This window comes from Mya arenaria, chromosome 4 (assembly GCF_026914265.1).
Source record: "Mya arenaria isolate MELC-2E11 chromosome 4, ASM2691426v1".
Lineage (NCBI taxonomy): Eukaryota > Metazoa > Mollusca > Bivalvia > Myida > Myidae > Mya > Mya arenaria.
In genome coordinates, this window is record NC_069125.1 from 1,836,524 (window position 1) to 1,858,397 (window position 21,874).

Below are 21,874 nucleotides of genomic sequence, written 5' to 3' on the forward strand. Positions count from 1 at the left end.
ATTTTGGCGACGCGGGTTCGAACCCGGTCTCCGACACAATTTTTTTTTTTACATTTTGGTACTTTTTTTACAATTATGATATCAAAGTGTAACACATTCTATTAGATAATTTTCCTGAGATTCGTTACAGAAAAAAACTTTTTTTGGTGCCAATCTGTGACACAGTCCCTTTAAGGGCCGGCAGCGATGCAAAAGTCGATTGAAGGACCAAAAAATAAAATGTTTAAAAAAATCAATTTCTAATTAGTTTTGAAGTTCAATATTTAACCAGAATGATTCATATATCCGTTGAAAAATGAAAAGCTGTAATTAGGAGTTAACCAGAATGATTCATATATCCGTTGAAAAATGAAAAGCTGTAATTAGGAGTTGAGCAATATTTACGAAAGAATATTTTATCTGAAGCATTTATGTTTTCCCCGAAATTATCTTAATACAAAATTTATATGTTTATGATTCAAATTTATCGGAACTGCCCAATCAACAATGTCTTGGGGCTTTGTGTTGATTGCTGCTATTTAAAAAAAAAGAAATATGCATTTTTGTTACCCGGAAATAAATTTCATCCACTAATTTTCACTATTATTTTGAATAACTGACTTATTTGACAAAATATCATCAAGAACTCTCAAGACACTGTTGAATAGGTAGTATGGGGCACTTTGACGTAAAAACAATGTAATAATGTCGACAGACTTTTCCGACATAATGTGAATACGTTTTGATCCAAAATCTGATAAAATCCTCTTTAACTCCTTACTATACCCCAAAACATATCACCAAGAATAAATGTTTCACTCCCTTAAACTGAATAAAACATGAACTTTTTTAACGTTTTAGTTTTTGACCTTCCCCAACCACTTTTGCATTGTGACCGGCCCTTAACCTTATACCAGATTATAAGTATCTTCCATGGCCGAGAGTGTAAGATAGGTTCATTCCGACCTGAGCGTAGGGTGTTTCCGCAAAACACCCTGCGCGAGGGTCGGGATGAACCTATCTTACACGAGCGACTATGGTAGATGGTTTTTCTCCCACCTCAGTTAAACAAAATTAAGTAAAAATGTATTATTTGCTGGAATTGTTTTGTGCTTAGTGAAAATAATTGCGTATGGATATGCGATAATTCGTGGTTGTCATGGATATGCGCGCAGTGATTCAGATTATGTTAATGGTCAAATCGGTCTTTAAATAGTTCTAAGGAGAGTGAAGCATTATTTTTGATAGGTGCGTGAAAACTGTTTTAAGGTGACATTTGAAGCGAGAAATACTTAATTAGCGTTCTAAATATTGCCACAAGACAAGGTTTCCATGATGCTACAGACGACAGTCTTCAACAAGTAGTCAAATCGGTCTTTAAATAATTCTAAGGAGATTGAAGCATTATTTCTTGAAAGGTGCGTGAAAACTGTTTTATAGTGACATTTGAAGCGAGAAATAATTAATTAGCGTTCTAAATATTGCCACAAGACAAGGTTTCCATGATGCTACAGACGACGGTCTTCAACCAGGGAGGTAATTACAATGTGGTGACCATTGAAAAGGAGTTCCATACGGGCATTTTATCTTCGCCCGTGGGCAAGATAAGAATTTCTAGCATGGTTAAATTATTAGATCTACTTATATGAGGTGGGAGAAAATGTCGTATATTTTTATTAACAATTGTTTATAATCATAGAGGTCCGTCAAAAAAGTTAGGACTTAAACATCAAAAGAAAGCCCTGTTGGATCACAACAGTATTATTCACATGTCATCACATTATTCACAAATTAAATTGTGAAGAATACTTTAGGTCAAACAGAGGGTAGTAGACTAGTTCAATGTGATCACATTCTTCACACATCGTAAAAAATGTGAAAGGTCAAATAGAGGTTGGCATACTGAACCACATTTTCGTTTTATTTTGTTTCAGTCGAAAAGGAAGAATGTTTTGAAACAAGAGTTATGTACCTTCCTGTGCGCTTGCGTACTGCCTCTTGCAACATATGCACCAATTTCCATTAAATAATCTGAACGGTTTTTGCACTTTGACGTTGACGACGAAACCGACGACGACGATATGAAAATACATCGACATGATTTCTTTTTCTTTTTTTTTAAACTGTATACTATTTGCTATTTAAGTTGTGTAGGGTTTTAGTATGGTGGCATATTAATACCGTAAGATAACCTGATAACGAATTGTTTCGTGTTAACCACTTTTGTGATAATAATCTAGCTATCTATTGAATATTTGCAAATGTTTTTCATGATTTAGCTTTGAATAATGTCTACGACCTTGCTGCAGACAGATATGGTCTGTAGTTAGCTGGGTAGCTGCGTTCTCCTTTCCTGAACATGTCAGTGACATTTGCCTGCTCCTAGACCGTAGGTATCTTGCATGGTCTGATCGAGGTTTCGAATAAGAGAGGCAAGAATAGAGCTACAGCGATGGAGTGTACTTCGTGAGGATATTCTATGGACCTGATGCGGATATAAGATTACTAGTACATTGTACATCTTACACATGTTTTTTATGGGTATCCGATGTCGTTTCATATTTGCTTATAAGATATAAATATAAATTAATATCGACACAGTGCGCATTTAAAATAATACGTTGAAAAATACTGGGACAAGCCCAGTAGCCGAAAAAACAACAAAAAAACAACAACCCAGTTCAGAAGCACAATGCAAGGGCCGAAACGCCAATGAACTACAGACACAACCATATTAACATCACATACACAAATACAAAGTGAGTATACAATAATAAACCTTTTACATTACATTTCGTTTTTTTTTTTCTAAGCATGAACTTGTATAGGGACTGGCTCTAGAGATTTAATATTAGCGACGATTTTTTAAACGTTGTTAAAATTCAGTTATTTGACTTACATATATGAACAAACACTAAACAGTAACTGGCTGATACTGATTTGAACAAAAAAACAGCAAAAAAACCAAGCCTCTGTCATTGTCAATACTTATTTACAATACTTTCTATTATGGACCATAGAACGTGGAAGTGTCCCATTAAATATATCGTAAATAAATGCCAAAGATATCGTGTTGCACATAATGCTTACATAAGAGCAGCAGAAAAGGTACCATGTTAAGCGCACACGTACTATTAGAGTTATGTAGAACAACATTTGTATCTTAACGTTCTATAAGTGTAATTAAATATTTGATGACAATTGTGCAAATGGAGAATATAATATATGTGAGAATAGTGTATGATCACATTTATTGTGATTTAAATGATAATCCACATAAATCATGAGCTTTTTTGGTGAGACATTTACTCCAATCCTTAGGCCTTAATCAAGTATGGATGTACCAAGGTGTTGGAGATGTTAACCTATTTATGTCTGCAGTCAAACAAAAAATAATTTATATATTCATACAAACGTGGATATTCGAGTTAAATGATTCTACAAGAGCTAGATCAGACATACTGTTTGAAGATTTTAAACTTCAGTCTTATTTGTCGAATGTTAATATATTTAACTATAGGATTGCTTTGTCAAGAATAAGCGAACCTGCACATAGATATGAGATAGAAACCGGTAGATGGCACAAACCAGCAGCAATACCGCACTGTGATAGAAAATGTCTTGCATGTAATTTACTAGAATAAAGAATTTCATTCCATTCTTGAATGTCACCAGTATAAATATATCTTATATATAATAAGAAAGCAATAATTGAAAGCATACTATTATACCGCACCGATTATATTTATTGTATTAATTTAAATCGCAAAATGTAACTGTAAACAGAAACCATATATGTGTTTAAGGCAATGGAATAAAGAAAAAGATATTCATTGTATTACAGGTGATATTTTCAACATTAATAACTTCACGCTTAAACGTAACTATATTGGTGCTATAAAGCTTGGTCGCATGATTTGCTCTATTTGTAATTTTGATCATTTGCTTATATGAATGTATTGTACCTTGACTATGTTTAGAAACATATTTCGTTATCACTGGCACCGGATTTTCAAACTCAATCATTTTTAAAAAAAATCAATATACAGTACAAAGTGCATATTTAAAAAAAAAAAAAATTCAATATTTTTTCACATATTCGGTATTATTATTTTTAGTGAGGAATTATAAGATTTTTTTTTTGATTTTTAAAAAAAAATGTTTGAGTTTGAAAATCCGGTGCCAGTGTTCGTTATTGTATTATGTATACGCATGGGCATTTTTGTCTAGATGTATTTGGAAATGAACTGTCAAACGCACACCTATCATTGTTGGTACAAGTGTTTAGAAAAACGTCAATTAATTGATCAACGTTCGTTCAAATTGCAATTTTGAATTGTTGACGCGGTCATGTTATACCGCCGAAAGGGTATGAGTTTGCCTTCGAAGTCACAACGCCTCGTTGGCACCTGCCCCAGTTCGACCTGATATTTGCTGTCAACTAGATAAACTGCACACACAAACCAAATACCTTTCATATTAGTTTCAGTCTGAAAGTTCAAGTTAGCAGTAGTGTCTCTTGGAAATATATTTTTTGACTGGAGTTTTTTTATGTCCCCGAAACATAAGACTTTCAGACGGCAACCTTGAATTCGGGCGGAGTTAACAACACCACTATTCCATGCTTTATAAATCTCAAAATGCTCTTTTTTGCACGCAACGTACCAGATAATTGGTTGGTACGCTTTTGTTGAAGTTATTTGTGTTTGTTCATCTTGGTAGATGCAAAAGATTGTCGTGATCGATTAAGCGTTGTAATGGCTTCCATTTTTCAATCAAGGTCGGTCGGTAGGTCTATTATGTTTTTCTTTCTTAAGTTACAATGAAAATTTGTTTGAAGCAAACGGTCCCCGCCGATCTGGATGGAGGATGTAGGGGAGGCGAGGTTTCAAATCTAGGTACACAACTCGTTTATGTGAGCCTGATCGCTGCTTTGCGATCTATTCAAAGAGTTCGCTCCCATTTCAGTGCTAGTATGGAGGGGTAAATGTGACTTTATCCATGGTTGCGGCTATAACACGATGCATAGATGAACACACTTAAGAACAAACCTACTACTTTTGTCGACTGTGACTCATATCAAATAGTAGGGTTAAAAGAAGCACGCTTTAGATGCCTAATAAACATGTTATTCATTTATTTCGTTATTCGTAATTATACGCAAATAAACCAGCCATAATATAGAATAAAACTGTTCATGTGCCAGCTTATTTTGCCAGACAAGTGACATTTTAAAGTGGACTGAAGTAGATGTAAAAGCATATATATTATATACCTTTTACATTTTTGGACATTGTTGAGGACTGGTCATATTTCATCGTGTGTGTCTTTGATGTTTGTCCATTTTATCATATGGCTTTTGATTCATGTGTCGTAGAACAATGGCACAGAGGGATGTTTTACTGTTGCACGGGTTTGCTCCAAATATTTATATTGTGTAATTTTATTAATCACTTATCTAATTACTAATTAAACTAATGTCAAGAATGTGACACAAATTGCCGGTCGTGTGCGAGGAACTTAAGAGGAACTTAACCCCTCTAAGGAATTATAATATAAAGCCATTGTATTTTAACCGTTATGTCGTCAAATTTGATCCTAGATCAAACGTGAAATATGGCTGGCTATAAAGTGAGTATAACTATTTCCCAATGCATTATCTTTTGGCAGTTGAACTCACAACCTTTTCGTACATCATGTGGGTGCAGTTGACTGACAAGTGACCTTTTCGTGTGAACTGAACTAGATGGAAACATATATGCATGTACAGAACTATTGCATGTTTGAATATTGATAAACAAATGCATTCTGAAAGAGGAATCCCTCTGAAACACAAACAACAGCAAACATTAGAAAGATACGAACTCAATAGTTTCGATTTATTCATAACAGTATTTGATGGTGCAGCTGTTTCATTAAACACAACCATAGTACTGGCTAATCACTGTCTGGCTATAAAGTGAAAATCGGAACGTCTCGGCCAGTTTTCTTCTAAAACAACCTCGGATGTATGCCGATATACATATGTAAAAGTTCGTAAATCTTAAATGATAGTATTAACTAATTAAAGTGTTTAACGGGTATATTAAATTACACAGTCAAAAATGATTGCCAGTTAAGTGTATTCTTTGCATAAATTATGAAAATCTTCAAGAGTAAGGTCATTAAGTCTAACTTTGGCATGCATTATATCTTCCTAGATGATCTCACAACCTTTTCTTACATAAAGTGGGTACAGTTCCTCTCCATGACGGTTATTCTACAGTTAATTGAAATTTGCACTTGTTACTGAATTCTGAATGTGTATGCGCTAATTCTTAAAATTATCCGAATGGTAGCTCCAGTTACTAAGATACAAGAGAATTGCGTTAATTTATTGGTGAATTTAAGTTATGTTTTTTAAGAAGTAAATCAGGATCCATGATTTAGAAAAGTGGTGTTTGAAGATTCATCACCACAGGGCGATTGTTAACAACAGTCTCAAGCATGGGAGTAGAATCAGACCCCGACAAACACTATTAGATTTCAATAAAACAACTTTTTGTCATTCCTTTTCCAAATTTATATGTAAATATATAAAGTTAAAATTCAGCAATGCCCATTAGAAGGAAGATCACAATGAAAATGAAGATTGGCAATGTTGAGTGTTGAAACTGAGCCAAGGCATTTGACTGATCGGAATCAGATCAGAACAGAACAGAACGGAACAGAACATAATGCCAACATGTAGTTATGAATAATTTGTCATATGTGACAATAAATATGCAAAATATAAAATTTGAGGATGAGCTGATATAAAATTATCACAATATGTAAAGGAAGTTCTATTTTAAAGGGATTCTTTAATACATTTGGATAATTTAAAGCCAGTATTTTTTGTTGTTTGACTTCAGCAGTTCTACAAACTTATACCTGCTTCATCTGACATAAAACTATTTCTAATATCACTATACCAAATATATATAAATATAAAACGAAATTCATTTTATAGATCATTGGAACTACAAAAAGATCAATAAAGTTCATTTCGAGGAATTGTTTTTTTTTGCACATATGCCGGTGTTCATTCTTAATGAATGAACAAACAAACACTTTTAATCTAGTAATTTAACATTGTAAGACATGAGGCAAAATGTTCGAGTATTGTTCAAAGTGCAATTAACTTTTAATATTAGTATACAGGTTTAGAACACTACTTCTAGCCATTTCATTCCCCATGTTTGCTTAAAATTATCAATTTATGTTTCTCTGAATAAACTGACAATTGTGTAAACACTGTATAACAGGGGAATATGTATATCCATGCTTGCTTAGAATATTTTTAACATAAATATTTACACCTCAACTTCCATTCCTTAAATGAACGGCCTTTTGGAAATTGCGTTTATCAATCGATGAACGCAACTTCTTCGGATATATTCGGATAGCAATTCATCGCATAACAATATACACGAAAACTACTGATCTTGTTATTGTTTGTATTGTGTCAGAAGATCCCGAAAAATATAAATCAACATTTTAGAAAATGTTAACTTATTATATTTAATATGTTTTGTTGTCATAAGTGTTTCATTTTTAAGTTTAAAAGTGAGTTCAAGTGGTTGATCTTTTCCCGCGTTATTGTGACGTCATTTGAAAAAAATGTTTCCGGTTACAGTCGGGTCGTTCTATTTACAGAATGGGTAAGAATGGATTACTGAAAGGTTTTCTTAAATGAAATGAAGTATTTTTTTAACAATTATTGAATGAAATAATGAACTAATGGTGTAAATATAAGTAATGAATTACGGGGTTGATGTCATTATCGGGGTATGCACGCACTTGGGCTGGTCAAAGTACGCGTGGAGTCCGAAATAAATAACCCACTTACGTTTACTATTATGACAGTCTTTCACAGACATATTATATATTTCCTTGATTTAAACAGTATCTGTTTCAACAACTTTGAACCATTCTCGTTCACCAGAGTGATGATACTATGCGTACCACACTCTCGTTTAAACGCCCGCATTCTGAGTGCAAACAGCGAAAATCTCAGCCAATCAGTGACGTTTCGCTGTTTTCTATTCATAGATTCGCTGGGAGCAGGCAAACCGTGCTGAATCCCTACAGCCAATGAATTGGAGTCTTACAAATTCAATTATAACTAGGAAAACTTCGGATTTTATCGTTAAACAAAAAAATGATGGATGCTAACGACGAGAAAAAATATGTAATTTATTTTATATCGATTCCCACTTCCATTATCAGAAAATAGCAATAACAAACATTCGTGCTAAAAATGATGTTCACATTTCTACAAAAACCAGCAGTGGGAAGTCGTTGTATTACAAGGCCTTACCGGTATTGACGAGCTCAAGTGTGTTGGTGTTTTCGCCGTTGATTTCAATAATTGAAGATCTGGCCCCAATTTCTCGAAACTTCTTAAGTCCCTTATAACAGGATTAAGCTAATCTCACTATTTTTATAATTCTATAAAATGTGTTCTATTTACTTCTTCAAGAATTTTTAGAAATTATGTAGGAATAATCTGTATGATTATCAGAATAAACCATTTTTCATTTACTAATAAACATTTTCAGTATGTATTTTGGCTAATTGAAATAAGCGACTAAAGTCTGTTAAGCTTAAGAAGTTTCGAGAAATTGGGGCCAGGTTTCATTCCTGAATAGCATTGGACTCAATTCTACCTCCATAGGAAAATACAATAAAGACAATGATCGTGTTAAAAAGGGTGATTTCGACGGTATGTTCACCAGTCATGAGACTGCTAGGAAACAAAATGTGGATGGATGTATTGATGTGCAGTCAGTTCAGACAGCGTCTGTGCGCAATTGTGGTTGATGAGGCTCACGCAGTGGTCCTATGGTCAGTTTTGCTAATGTCCATGTTTTGATAATTTATTTTAAAATCTTCAGATGCTTTATTAAACATCATTTCTAAATTTTGGCTTCCCTTTCTAAGACCTTTCGCATTTTACGTCAATGGCTAACAGCCACTGCCAGCAAAGGAATAAGACAGGCTATGGAGAAAAACACTGTGTATGAGTCTTCCGGTAGAAATTGTGGAATGCCCAGATCGTGAAAATATAAAATTGAATGTGAAAGTAGAAAAGTCCACCTTAGAGGTAGAAGTGAAGTTTTAATGTCTACTCTGTGCTATAGAAAAACAAAATAAAACTCTTCCAAGACATATAGTGTTCTGTAAAACAATACGAGATAGTGCAAAGCTATATACTATGTGTAGACTGTGTCTACCAGCTTATATGAAATATGTGCAAATGTAAGTAAGTAAGTAAGTAAATTATTTATTACCGTGACATGTGTATAAACATAATACAAATTCATTAGTAAAGAATCAAACAGATAACACCCGGCCCAATGGGCCTATAGGTCACCAATTAGAAAAAAGTTACAATAATTCAGAGAATGCATACTAATACAAAACAGACAAATATGAATATTAAACATTCAGATATCAGGAGTATATGATGTGCACTATAATAACAATAGCAAATATTGGAATTTCAGTATAGTTTAGCCGTGGAAATTAGCTAATCGAAAATAAATAATTATGATGTCAGAGATAGTAATACATAAGACATCGATGCGATAACGCTAGTACTTATCATGGAGATGTATTATAAAATATATAGCAACCTTCTACGTCATGCATTATATAAGTCTATCTATACAAAGTATTTCTTCTTGTCAAAAAGGCATGTACCAGGAATTTTGATTCCGGAGATATCTTCGAGATTAGCTCCCCCTTAAGAGCTATATGGGAGCGCGTTTTGTTTACAAAATGTCGCGATTTTGCGCATACTTTGACGCGTTAGAACACGGTGACCATATATCATCCCAGACACCCCGACGAGTGCATCTTGTAGGGTTTAGCGTCCCCTAAAAGGAAATATTGGTCCCAGCCTGGTCAGGTGCAGGGATGGTGAGATATCTTCGAGATTGCCGACCCCATTTTAAGGCATTTTTTGCCGCATTTTAGCGTATAAAATAGCCTTGTAGGCGTATGGACGCGGTGACGCGATGACGTAAGAGATGCGCCGACGGTGCCGTAACGTAGGGAATAGAGAGACCTAAATTTCAATACCAAAACCAACCTCCTATCATTTCTGGTTCCGGAGATATCTTCGAGATTAGCTCCCCCTTAAGAGCTATATGGGAGCGCGTTTTGTTTACAAAATGTCGCGATTTTGCGCATACTTTGACGCGTTAGAACACGGTGACCATATATCATCCCAGACACCCCGACGAGTGCATCTTGTAGGGTTTAGCGTCCCCTAAAAGGAAATATTGGTCCCAGCCTGGTCAGGTGCAGGGATGGTGAGATATCTTCGAGATTGCCGACCCCATTTTAAGGCATTTTTTGCCGCATTTTAGCGTATAAAATAGCCTTGTAGGCGTATGGACGCGGTGACGCGATGACGTAAGAGATGCGCCGACGGTGCCGTAACGTAGGGAATAGAGAGACCTAAATTTCAATACCAAAACCAACCTCCTATCATTTCTGGTTCCGGAGATATCTTCGAGATTAGCTCCCCCTTAAGAGCTATATGGGAGCGCGTTTTGTTTACAAAATGTCGCGATTTTGCGCATACTTTGACGCGTTAGAACACGGTGACCAAATATCATCCCAGACACCCCGACGAGTGCATCTTGTAGGGTTTAGCGTCCCCTAAAAGGAAATATTGGTCCCAGCCTGGTCAGGTGCAGGGATGGTGAGATATCTTCGAGATTGCCGACCCCATTTTAAGGCATTTTTTGCCGCATTTTAGCGTATAAAATAGCCTTGTAGGCGTATGGACGCGGTGACGCGATGACGTAAGAGATGCGCCGACGGTGCCGTAACGTAGGGAATAGAGAGACCTAAATTTCAATACCAAAACCAACCTCCTATCATTTCTGGTTCCGGAGATATCTTCGAGATTAGCTCACCCTTAAGAGCTATATGGGAGCGCGTTTTGTTTACAAAATGTCGTGATTTTGCGCATACTTTGACGCGTTAGAACACGGTGACCATATATCATCCCAGACACCCCGACGAGTGCATCTTGTATGGTTTAGCGTCCCCTAAAAGGAAATATTGGTCCCAGCCTGGTCAGGTGCAGGGATGGTGAGATATCTTCGAGATTGCCGACCCCATTTTAAGGCATTTTTTGCGTGGATAATTTGACATCACATGAACTAGTTTTTCATTCACATTTAGGTTGATGTCCTGGTTAAAAATATCGCTGTAGTGCGTATTTCTCAAGTCACTATAAAGACTGCAGTCAAACAGAAAATGCTTTTCGTCTCCAATGGACGAATGTTCACAGTGCCTACAAAGTCTTTGTTCCACAGGTTCACCGACAAACCGACCTGTTTCTATCCTAAGTGGTAAAATTCCACACCTGAACTGACACAATACAGATCGTTCATTTTTTGCACAAATTTAAGCTGATCTCCTTTTCAACATTAAATGTGTCCTTAAATACTCTTTATGTTCTTAGTTTGGGAACCTGTTGTTTATCCGTTTGCCATTTTCTACCGTAAAAGTCATTCAGAAGATCATCAAATGTTTCACTCATGCACCCCTAAAGCAGTGAAAGATTTAAGCATAGAGGACAACATGAAATCTGAGGAGGGAATGTTCCGGATATGATTTGCACAAATGCTGCTAGTATGGGAGTAAATTTCCATGGTGTGAACCATATCGTGAATTTCGGCCCACAACATTTAATGGATACATTCGTGCAGCAGATTGGACGGGGTGGCAGGAGTGGTGAAAACGCCTATCATCGTCTAATAACAACAAAACAACAATTAAGACATACTGATCAAGAATTACGAGAGTATGCTCTGAATAACAATAGGTGTAGAATTCTTTTGGTGTACTGAATCTCTAAACCTATTACAAATGACCTAGTATTGGGCAAAAAAGGTATCAAATAATTGACAACTAATTTTTGGCTTTATATAATGCATATTGCAATTAGCTAATAATTCAGTTAGTGCCTTAATGGCTTTTCCAACTTGGTGTTCATGGTTCCGGGCAAATTTACCCGTGTAATTGAAAACAGTATCCAAATAATTGATGTCACTGATAATATAAATCCACTTATTTTTGTATAAAATATGTTCATATCTTAACAGACACCTCATTTAAGAAACACCATGGCGTTGTTTACTTATATTGACCTCTAGACTCCACTCATTAATGTAAATTTCTAATAATGACAGTGACCTAGTAATATCTTCAGGTGTGTTACCTAATATGATCATATCGTGTGCAATAAATAGAAGGATAACTATAATGTCATTAATAATGAGGCCTAAATTTATATATGTTTGTTAAAATAGTTCTAGATAATTTTAATACAGAATACAAGATTTTCATGTTATAATTACTTTTCTCCTGGTATAGAATAACGGCTGAATTTTGTTAAACAATATTACCATGTTAAAAAATGTTTACTATTAGGAAATAATTACATTCACACTTCATTCCTTAACGATGGTTGTTGTTTATCAATTGCACTTTATTTCTGTATAAAGTGCAATGGCATTTCCCATCGATATCGCGTGCGTTTGTTCGATACTTCTGTCCTGTCATTGGGCGCAATAATACTAAGGGGCGGGGCATATTTACTACGGACCTATTTTTTAATGAAATCGTAGTACAATTATTGGCAACATGCACAACTGTAATCTGCAGTAAAGCAGTTAAAACAAAATTAAGGAACGATAATTTGATTTATTTTAATGTAGATAATTTCATAATGGATGGAACAAATGCTGTTAAATGTCACGAAAATGCAAAAACACTTAGTTCAAAATAACCTCTATAACGGGTGCTTGTATGACGTCATGAGTGATGTCATTGAAAAAGTTTTACATTAAGCTCGATTCGGGCCGCAACATAGCTCGGCAGCTGCATTTTGTTTCGACGCCATTTTTTGAAGTGTTCATTCGTTTTGAAAGTGTTGTTTTTTTCGAAAATTGACTGGATTACTGGGATTATTTACACACAATACCTATTGGGTAATCAATTAATAACCCATTCAGTCCTACTTTAACCATTATTGGTTTTGATAACTAATTTAAGCCTGAAAATTTTGTAAACATGTTCTTGATAAAATGTACCTTCGGACTCCACCTATTTTGAACAGCCCCATTGCATACCATACCCCAATAAAATGCAACATGTCGAATTTTAATCCTTAAATGTTTTGTTAGAGGAATAAAACAAAGATAATTATTTTGTCATTTTATAGAAATGCTTTTCAGAGTTAGACTTGAACTTTAGACTGTTGGTAGTCAAGTCTAGAGTCAGGCTCTGAAAAACACTTTTATAGTTTCATCAGTATTCCAATTGTTTTGCAAAAACACATGTAAATAATCGTACAACTTTGGATTGTTATAAAATTCAGTAAATGTCATCATCCAAACTCAACTCGAAAGAAAATTACAATGAAATGAAGAATTGCAGTTTTGCCATTTGAGTCTGAACTCAGACTTGAGACAGTTTGTAGGCATGTGCCAAGATCATGGGTCCTTATTGCCTAATGGGTTCGACTTTGATACTCAAGACTAAAAACTAAAAAAAAATTGATTGTATATGTTGAACATGTTTTATAGAACAATTTTACAGTTCTTAAACATGTATAGTGTAAGCAATATAGCCATATTAAAGGTATTCTGTCACATTTAAGAATTTGCTTGTCTGAATCTGAGCCAAGGCGTCAGTGCATATTTGCCCTGAATTTCAGTGGATGATAAAAATTCCACGCTGTTTAATGTAAGTGCTTGATATTTTTCTTAAGAATACAAAGTCTTTTTCCATCAATACATCAAGATGTTCTTTGTCATAAACAAAGTGTGGATGAAATGATGACCATATCCATTGTCTTTCCAACACTCCTAATGATTTTCCACAATTTATTTCGTAATGAAAAGAATCCGTAAATAGTGCATTTTACAAACCATGAAAAAGTCCCTTAAAGTAACTTCAAATGTTATACTAACTTATACAGTAGAATTAAACTATTGAGAGACTTAATATGATTTTTATGTTATGTGTTTGATGTCTTGTTTTGTTGTGTGTACATGTATCTTCTTAAGGGTTGTTTCGACATGATCTTCATCAATCGTTTAAGGCTCTTTGTCTTGTCGCTGTAGTATACAGTTGCATGGGCATTTGTGTCAAAACTGGTGTCTCGAGGTTGAGGGGATAACTTCTGAACTGTTGTCCCGAGGCCGAGGGTAACAGTTCAGAATGTCACCCCGACACCGAAGTACAACAGTTTTGACTGTTACACAAATGCACATGCAACAAATGTTTTGTTACCTAATAATATATTTTGTTCAAACACGAACAAGTCAAATACTTTTGTAAAGCGAATACATTGAAGTTTCACAACAAATATCATTGTTTGCGTCATATAATGAACTTGGTCATATAGACGATTGGGCGCATATTATTTCGGTATTCTCCGTGAAACAATTAAAATTACAAAACCAATACCGGAAATTCACGAGTTGAAACGATGTGCAGAATCTCGGTAAAACCCATGACGTACATATGACGTAGCCTCACGCGCGGGTTAATAGCATACAATCTTTACTGGTCAACAGTTCAAAACATTATAATGTTGATTACTATTTGTAAAAGATAATAATAGTGATCTACATTTATATAGGGCATCGGGTGATAATTTTAACTGTTTCAGCATGAAAACACAGTGTTAAAACTTCATTGAAACAATGCATTTCCATTATGAGTTTCTTAAAATTGCATAGTGTCAACATCTGTTAACTCTGCAAGTACCATTCAAGTGCAAGTAATGTCTGTATCTGGCCGTTAAGTTCTAAGCACTTGAAGTGTTTTTGATGTGTTGATTTGAACTGCGCTTTAATACTTAAACTGTTATTTTTCTCAAGTTTGAGGCTTGCCTCGATAATTAGTAAATATTGGCATGTGTGAGAGAGGGGGTGGGGTGCTCGAAAACAAGTTCAATTCCAAGGCCCCTGTTTCTCGAAAGCTGAGTGTTTTTGTATGTTTATAAAAATAATTATATTCATTAAGCTGTTGCTATACCCTCTAATATCGTTAACATTGAATTGCAACTATCAATGATCGAAAGCATCCTTGTTGGATGTGCAACATACTAGTTTAACCTTTGTAACTGTTCTTGTTATGCATATGGTATGTGTTAAAAGCAGTAGTTTATGGTTATTCTTTACGATAACCTAATTCATTATTGTCTTTCCTTTATTTATAAACTTTATTTTTTTTATCATTCTTTAGAAGTTTTCGTCATGCCACGTGATCAAATGAGATATTTAAATAATACACCTATGATAATTAATTTTGATAAACGATAATGCATTCACTGAACAAATGCATAATTAGTCTACTTAGCCACAAAATCCTGACACAATATACTACATAAAATATGATTAATACCGGCACTGGTCGACTTTTCAGATGGCTGGTTTTCTACTTTATCACAACATTGTAGTTTCACCAACTTGTACAGGCGATGGATAGAGAATAAAACGCTCTCGGTTTCCATACTTATTTCATGGCATTTTTTATAAGTCTATTATTTTTAAAAACACACACAATAAGACTAAAGGAACAAGTCGTTTCGCAGAAAACTATTATTTTTTGTCTGGTTTAATGATCTCCGGTACACACATATCTGAATGTTGGATGCCAGGGAAACCCCATAGGTTTTTATATCTCGCAGATGGGCTAATATGCAGGAACAGGTCTAATTTCTATGGAAAATAATATAAGCAACAAGTCTTTTCATTTATAGATTGAAAAAATTGGTTATTTTTATGTTTGGATTCAGTTCAAATAAATTTTACAAATATTCAAATCATGATAACTTATGTGATCATCTTTTTAATAAGCAATTATCATTCTAATGATACCATAATATAATGGAATGACCAGACGTCAACAGGCGGACTATTCAAGGCCTACCAGAAACTTTTTGAGAGACAAAAACAACGCCAAAAGACAACGGAAGGCACAATGATCCAGGCCGAACAGACACTCTGTGATGGACACAGAACGCCACAAGAATACGGCAAACACAAAAATAAAGGCCTTGCAGAAACTCATAGATTGACACAAAACGCCACAAGAATACGGTAGAAACAATTATCAATGTCTTAAAGACAATCAGCAAGGGACACACAAACCCACAAAACAAGGCCAGACACAATGATCAAGACCTCACAGACACTCAGTGAGAGACAGACAATGACACAAGACAACGGCAGGCACAATAATTTATGACTAACAGACACTCAGTGAGAGACACACAACCCCACAAGACAACGACAGGCACAATCATTTATGACTAACAGACACTCAGTGAGAGACACACAACCCCACAAGACAACGGCAGGCACAATAATCAATGACTAACAGACACTCAGTGAGAGATGAACAAATCCACAAAACAATGGCAGGCACACTAATCGATGCCTAACAGACAATTAGTGGGAGACACACAACCCCACAAGACAACGGCATGAACAATAATTAAGGCCTAACATACACTCAGTGAAAGACACACAACGTCACAAGACAGCGACAGGCACAATAATCAAGGCCTAACAGACACTCAGTTGGAGTTACACAACGCTTCAAGACAAGGACAGGCACAATAATCAAAGCATAACATACGCTCAGTGGGAGACACACAACGCCACAAGACAACGGCAGGCACAATAATCAAGGCCTAACAGACACTCAGTGGGAGACACACAAGGCCATAAGACAACGGCAGACACAATAATCAAAGCCTAATAGACACCCAGTGGGGCACACACAACGTCACAAGACAACGGCAGGCACAATAATCAAGGCCTAACAGACACTCAGTGAGAGACACACAGCCCCACAAGAAAACGGCAGGTACACTAATCAATGCCTAACAGACACTCAATGAGAGACACACAAGGCCACAAGACAACGGAAGGTACAATAATCAAGGCCTAACAGACAATCAGGCAGAGACACACAACGTCACAGACAACGGAAGACCCAATAATCAAGGCCTAACAGCCAATCAGGGAGGGACACACAACGACACAAAACAACGGCAGGCACAATAATCAAGGCCTAACAGCCACTCAGGGAGAGACACACAACCGCACAAGACAACGGCAGGGAAAGAAATCAAGGCCTAACAGATAATCAGGGAGAGACACATAACGCCACAAGACAACGGCGGGCACTATAATCAAGGCCTAACAGACAATCAAGGAGAGACACACAATCCCACAAAACAACGGCAGGCACAATACTCAAGGCATAACAGATACTCAGGGATAGACACACAACGTCACAAACCAACGGCAGGCACAATAATCAGGGCAAAACAGACACTCAGTGGGAGACACACAACGTCACAAAACAACGGCTGGCAAATAATCAAGGCCTAACAGACACTCAGGGATAGATACACAACGGCACAAAACAACGGCAGGCACACTATTCAAGGCCTAACAGACACTCAGCAAGGGACACACAAACCCACAAAACAAGGCCAGACACAATGATCAAGACCTCACAGACACTCAGTGAGAGACAGACAATGACACAAGACAACGGCAGGCACAATAATTTATGACTAACAGACACTCAGTGAGAGACACACAACCCCACAAGACAACGACAGGCACAATCATTTATGACTAACAGACACTCAGTGAGAGACACACAACCCCACAAGACAACGGCAGGCACAATAATCAATGACTAACAGACACTCAGTGAGAGATGAACAAATCCACAAAACAATGGCAGGCACACTAATCGATGCCTAACAGACAATTAGTGGGAGACACACAACCCCACAAGACAATGGCATGAACAATAATTAAGGCCTAACATACACTCAGTGAAAGACACACAACGTCACAAGACAGCGACAGGCACAATAATCAAGGCCTAACAGACACTCAGTTGGAGTTACACAACGCTTCAAGACAAGGACAGGCACAATAATCAAAGCATAACATACGCTCAGTGGGAGACACACAACGCCACAAGACAACGGCAGGCACAATAATCAAGGCCTAACAGACACTCAGTGGGAGACACACAAGGCCATAAGACAACGGCAGACACAATAATCAAAGCCTAATAGACACCCAGTGGGGCACACACAACGTCACAAGACAACGGCAGGCACAATAATCAAGGCCTAACAGACACTCAGTGAGAGACACACAGCCCCACAAGAAAACGGCAGGTACACTAATCAATGCCTAACTGACACTCAATGAGAGACACACAAGGCCACAAGACAACTAAAGGTACAATAATCAAGGCCTAACAGACAATCAGGCAGAGACACACAACGTCACAAGACAACGGAAGACCCAATAATCAAGGCCTAACAGCCAATCAGGGAGGGACACACAACGACACAAAACAACGGCAGGCACAATAATCAAGGCCTAACAGCCACTCAGGGAGAGACATACAAACGCACAAGACAACGGCAGGGAAAGAAATCAAGGCCTAACAGATAATCAGGGAGAGACACATAACGCCACAAGACAACGGCGGGCACTATAATCAAGGCCTAACAGACAATCAAGGAGAGACACACAATCCCACAAAACAACGGCAGGCACAATACTCAAGGCATAACAGATACTCAGGGATAGACACACAACGTCACAAACCAACGGCAGGCACAATAATCAGGGCAAAACAGACACTCAGTGGGAGACACACAACGTCACAAAACAACGGCTGGCAAATAATCAAGGCCTAACAGACACTCAGGGATAGATACACAACGGCACAAAACAACGGCAGGCACACTATTCAAGGCCTAACAGACACTCAGTGGGAAACACTCAACGTCACAAAACAACGGCAGGCACAATAATCAAGGCCTAACAGACAGTCAGGAAGAGACAAACAACCCCATAAAACAACGGCAGGCACAGTAATCAAGGCCTAACAGACACTCAGTGGGAGACACACAACCCCAAAAGACAACGGCAGGCACAATAATTAAGGCCTAACAGACATTCAGTGGGAGAAACACAACGCCACAAGACAACGGCAGGCACAATAATTAAGGCCTAACAGACACTCAGTGAGAGAATCACAACCCCAAAATACAACGGCAGGCACAATAATCAAGGCCTAACAGACACTCAGTGGGAGAAATACAACGCCACAAGACAACGGCAGGCACATTTATAAAGGCCTAACAGACAATCAGGGAGTGACACACAACCCCACAAGACAACGGCAGGCACAATAATCAAGGCCTAACAGACACTCCGTGGGATGAACACAACGCCACAAGACAACGGCAGGCACAATAATCAAGGCATAACAGACACTCAGTGGGAGACACACAACGCCACAAGACAACGGCAAACACAATAATCGATGCCTAACAGACACTCAGTGGGAGACACACAACGCCAGAAAACAATGACAGGCACAATAATCCATGCCTAACAGACACTCAGTTGAAGACACACAACATCACAAAACAACGGCAGGCACACTAATCGATGCCTTACAGAAATCAGTGAGAGACACAGAGCCCCACAAAACAACGACAGGCACACAGGCACACTAATCGATTCATAACATACACTTATCGGGGGACAAACAAGGCCAGAAGAAAACGTCAGGCTCATTGATCGATGCCTCACAGACACTCAGTGAGAAAAACACAGCGCCGCAAAACAACCCCAGCCACACAAGCACAATGATCGATGCCTAACAGACACTCAGTAAGAGACACACAACGCCACAAAACAAAGACAGGTACAATAATTGATACCTAACAGACACTCAGTGAGAGACACACAGCGCCACAAAAAACGTCAGGCACAATAACCAATGCCTAACAGAGAGTCAGGGAGAGACACACAACCCCACAAGACAACGACAGGCACAATTATCGATGCCTTACAGACAATCAGTGAGAGACATACAACGCCACAAAACAACGGCAGGCACAATAATCAAGGCCTAACATACACTCAGTAAAATACACACAACGCAACAAAACAACGAAAGGCACAATAATCGATGCCTAACAGATATTCAGTGGGAGACACACAACGTCACAAAATAAAGACATGCACACAGGCACAATGATAGATGCCTAACAGACAATTAGTGAGAGACACACAACGTTACAAGACAAAGCCATAAGACAACGGCAGACACAATAATCAAGGCCTAATAGACACTCAGTGGGGACACACAACGTCACAAGACAACGGCAGGCACAATAATCAAGGCCTAACAAACAATCAGGAAGAGACATAAAACGCCAAAAGACAACGGCAGTCACAATAATCAAGGCCTAACAGACACTCAGTGAAAGACACACAAGGCCACAAAACAACGGCAGGCACAATAATCAAGGCCTAATAGACACTCAGTGGGGGACACACAACGCAACAAGACAACGGAAGGCACAATAATCAACGCCTAACAGACAATCAGGGAGAGACACACAACGTCACAAAACAACGGCAGGCACAATAATCAAGGCCTAACAGCCAATCAGGGAGAGACACACAACACCACAAGACAACAGCAGGCACAATAATCAAGACCTAACAGACAATCAGGGAGAGACACACAACGTCACAAGACAACGGCAGGAACAATAATCAAGGCCTAACAGGCACTCAGGAAGAGACACACAAGGCCATAAGACAACGGCAGGCACAAAAATCAAGGCCTAACAGACAATCAGGGAGAGACACACAACGTCACAAGACAACGGCAGGCACAATAATCAAGGCCTAACAGACAATCAGGGAGAGATACAAAACGTCACAAGACAACGGCAGGCACGATAATCAAGGCCTAACAGGCACTCAGGGAGAGACACACAACGTCACAAGTCAACGGCAGGGACAATAATCAAGGCCTAGCAAACAATCAGGGAGAGACATACAACGTCACAAGACAACGGCAGGCACAATAATCAAGGCCTAACAAACAATCAGGGAGAGACACAAAACGCCAAAAGACTACTGCAAGCACAATAATCAAGGCCTAACATACCCTCAGTGAAAGACACACAAGGCCACAAGACAACGGCAGACACAATTATCAAGGCCTAATAGACACTCAGTGGGGGACACACAACGCAACAAGAAAACGGAAGGCACAATAATCAAGGCCTAACAGACAATCAGGGAGAGACACACAACGTCACAAGACAACGGCAGGCACAATAATCAAGGCCTAACAGCCAATCAGGAAGAGACACACAACGCCACAAGACAACGGCAGGCACAATAATCAAGGCCTAACCGGCACTCAGGGAGAGACACACAACCCCACAAGTCAACGGCAGGGACAATAGTCAAGGACTAACAGACAATCAGAGAGAGACACATAACGCACCAAGACAACGGAAGGCAATATAATCAAGGCCTAATAGACAATCAGGGAGAGACACATAACGCCACAAGACAACGGAAGGCACACTAATCAAGGCTTAACAGACAATCAGGGAGAGACACACAACGCCACAAGACAACGGCAGGTACAATAATCAAGGCCTAACCGGCACTCAGGGAGAGACACACAACCCCACAAGTCAACGGCAGGGACAATAATCAAGGCCTAACAGACAATCAGGGAGAGACACACAACGCCACAAGACAACGGAAGGCACTATAATCAAGGCCTAACAGACAATCAAGGAGAGACATACAATCCCACAAAACAACGGCAGGCACAATACTCAAGGCATAACAGATACTCAGGGATAGACACACAACGTCACAAAACAACGGCAGACACAATAATCAGGGCATAACAGACACTCAGTGGGAGACACATAACGTCAAAAAACAACGGCCGGCAC